Genomic DNA, 3,673 nt, shown 5'->3' with positions numbered 1-3,673 from the left:
AGCATATTTCAGTCATTATAATTTTTTCAACCTAACCTTTCAAACATGAAATAGAAAGCTCAACACTAGTGCTGGCAAGATTATTTCTTTTACTAAATATGGTGAAATGAAGAAGCTTGTTTCATGAGACTGGAGCTGTTAGCTGGCCTTTTTTCCAATTGTGCTATTATCTGCAGTGCCATTTCTGAAGGTTTAGTCCTTTTATTTGGAATTTCTTTCAAACAAATCAGGGTGTTGGAAATATTTCACTGACTGATACCGTAGTTTCATTGTTTAAAAATAAAAAAAGAAAAAAGGTTTTCCAGTGGCCTCAGTATCTGTGGAGAAAACTTCATTACTTCCTTCTGTAGTCCTTTTTTCTGTTCTCAGTGGGTAGTTGGTAAACCCCGTGGTTGTACCAGGGATAGATGGCGACTAGCAGAGAAGGAATTTTGCTGCAGGAATAATTCTAAGAGCGCGTTGGTGGTATAGTGGTGAGCATAGCTGCCTTCCAAGCAGTTGACCCGGGTTCGATTCCCGGCCAACGCAGTTATCCTTTTGAACCTCGCCAGGGGATGGTGCTGCCATCCAGAGGAATCTCGGCAGGCTGGAGGACATGTAAGAAGTTTCACAAGTGACAGGTGCAAAGTGCTGCACCTGGGGAGCCGCACCCCCCGCATGCAGGGGGCTACCCAGCCAGAGAGCAGTTTGGCAGAAAAGATCTGGGGCTCTTGGTGGACGCCAAGCTGAACACGAGCCAGCGATGTGCCCTTGCAGCAACGGCGGCTAAGGGTGTCCTGGGGTGCATGAGACAAACTAGTGCTGCTGGGCAGAGGCATAATGGTCAACCTCGCTCTCCACAGAGCACCTGTGAGGCACCCCTGGAGTGTTGGCTGCGTCCCAGTTCTGGGCTCTGTGGTATGGTGGGAGCATGGACGTACTGCAGAGAGTCCCATGTGGATGGCTAAATGCTGGACGGAGCTTCTCTGCTAGGAGGAAAGGCTGAGAAAACTGTTTAGCCTTGAGAAGGCTGAGGGCATGATCTTATTAGTGTATATAAATACCTGAGGGGAGGGTGCAAAGAGGATGGAGCCAGATTCTTTTGAGTTGTGTCCAATGACAGGACCAGAGGCAATGGGCACAAACTGGAACACAGGAGCCTCCCTCTGAGCATCAGGAAACATTTTTTCACTGTGAGGATGACCAAATGCCAGCACAGGTTGCCCAGAGAGGTTGTGGTTGTCTCCATCTTTGGACATATTCAAAAGATGTCTAAACGCGGTCCTGGAAAACTGTCTCTAGATGTCCCTGCTTGAGCAGGGGAGTTGGACCAGATGACCTCCAGAGGTCCCTTCCAACCTCAACCAATTGTGTGATTCCATGGTTCTGTGTATCAAGCCAAGGAGTCATAGAATCATAGAACTGTTAGGGTTGGAAGGAACCTTAAAGATCATCTAGCTCCAACCCCACTGTCGTGGGCAGGGACACATCCCACTAGATCAGGTTGCTCAGAGCCCCATCCAGCCTGGCCTTGAACACTTCCAGGGATGGGCTTTCCACCACCTCTCTGGGCAGCCTGTTCCAGTGTCTCACCACCCTCATGGTGAAGAACTTCTTCCTAACGTCCAGTCTGAATCGACCCATCTCTAGTTTCAATCCATTCCCTCTAGTCCTACCATTACCTGACATCCTACAAGTCCCTCACCAGCTTTCTTGTAGGCCCCCTTAAGATACTGGTAGGCCACTATAAGGTCTCCTCGGAGCCTTCTTTTCTCCAGACTGAACAACCCCAACTCTCTCACTCTGTCCTCATAGGAGAGGTGCTCCAGCCCTCTGACCATCCTCGTGGCCCTTCTCTGGACACGTTCCAGCATGTCCATATCTCTCTTGTAGCAAGGGCTCCAGAATTGGACGCAGAACTCCAGGTGGGGTCTCATGAGAGTGGAGTAGAGGGGGAGAATCACCTCCCTCGACCTGCTGGCCGCGCTTCTCCTGATGCAGCCCAGGATATAATTGGCTTTCTGGGCTGCTAGTGCACACTGACAGCTCATGTTGAGCCTCTTGTCTACCAGCACCCCCAAGTCCTTTTCTTCACGGCTGCTCTCAAGCCAGTCACTGACCAGCCTATATCGGTGCTTGGGATTGCCCCGACCCAGATGGAGGACCTTGCACTTGGTCTTGTTGAACTTCACGAGGTTGGCATGGGCCCACCTCTCCAGCCTGTCCAGGTCTCTCTGGATGGCATCCCTTCCCTCCAGCGTGTCAGCCGCCCCACACAGCTTGGTGTTGTCGGCAAACTTGCTGAAGGTGCACTCTATGCCACTGTCCATGTCATTGACAAAGATGTGAAACAAGACCGGTCCCAGTACTGATCCTTGAGGGGCTCCACTTGTCACTGGCCTCCACTTGGACATGGACCCATTGACAGCCACTCTTTGGGTGCAGCCATCAAGCCAGTTCTTTATCCACTGAATTGTCAGTCCATCAAACCCATATTTTATCAGCTTGGAGACCAGGATGTCATGCGAGACAATGTCAAAGGCTTTGCTCAGTTCTAAGTAAATGAGTCAAGCCAAGGCAAGAACATAAGGCAGAGGACCAATACAAGATGTTAGTGATTTCTCTAGGAGTGGGCATGGCACTAGGAGTTGGGCTGAGAGACAAGGCAGCCAAAGGAAGACGTGTTACTCCAGCAGAGCTAGAGGACTGCATACAAGCTACGGTTCACTATAGAGCTGGTAGCTAGTGCCTTCAGGAGCCATCAGATACACCAAAGTCTGCTCCCAAGATCAAAATCAGCTCCCAAGAAAGGTGCCTTCATCATCCCAGCAGCAGAGTAAAAACCACACACAGATAGAACTTCATTATTTCTCTTTGGTTTCTTCCTTCTTTTGGGAACAGGGAAAGAACTTACCTATTGCTAGTATGGTATGCTAGTACTTACCTAGTACCTATATGCTAGTATGGATGGCTTAGAAACAGAATGGAGAACTTTCCAGCAATATGTCCTTCCTGCCCACTTACTGCAGGAGCACAATGTCTAAAATGTCAAAAATAAACTCTCTACAAAACTTCTGCAACATCCTTCTTCAAAAAGAATGGTCCTTGAGCTTTCCATCTACAATAATCCAAGCAAGAGTGTCCATAACTTTAAATATCAATAAATATTGAAATGGTTTTTTTAAAAAGTAAATTCTTTAAACAGTTAACATGCTAACTGATCTCATTCTGCAGCTTCCTTCAGCTTCTTACTCTGTTTCTGTGTATTCACATTTTGGCTTTTGCCTTGCAATTAATTTATATAATTTTTGAGTATAAAACAGACATATTTGTTCAGTGTTTGAAACACACTTAGTGAAAGTAAGTGTAAAAAATACTGAGGGTTTTAGACTTGTGCAGTCCTGGTGCTTATCTAAGAAGGAAGGAAGGAAGGAAGGAAGGAAGGAAGGAAGGAAGGAAGGAAGGAAGGAAGGAAGGAAGGAAGGAAGGAGACAGAGGGAGAGAAAGGAGGAACACATATATACACCCACAGACATAAACCTGCATGCCTTTCTGAGTGCATGATTTGACTTACATAGCAATAACTTTCTGCCTGATAAATGCATAATAAAACAGTATATTTTTTTCCATTTCTTTTCTTCACCCCCTCAAAAAAGACTCAGGGAATTTTTATACTCTAGCATATTTTTGGGCT

The 3,673-nt window shown here is 46.9% G+C and overlaps 1 non-coding gene across 1 annotated transcript; it reads left to right on the top strand.

The window, feature by feature from the left end:
- The first annotated feature begins 456 nt into the window (after positions 1-456).
- TRNAG-UCC (transfer RNA glycine (anticodon UCC)) lies at positions 457-528 on the top strand. Its single transcript has one exon. It is a non-coding gene; the product is annotated as a tRNA-Gly (tRNA).
- Positions 529-3,673: the final 3,145 nt, after the last annotated feature.

Source organism: Chroicocephalus ridibundus, chromosome 2 (genome assembly GCF_963924245.1).
Source record: "Chroicocephalus ridibundus chromosome 2, bChrRid1.1, whole genome shotgun sequence".
Classification (NCBI taxonomy): Eukaryota; Metazoa; Chordata; class Aves; order Charadriiformes; family Laridae; genus Chroicocephalus; species Chroicocephalus ridibundus.
This window is presented reverse-complemented; position numbering and strand designations above follow the sequence as displayed.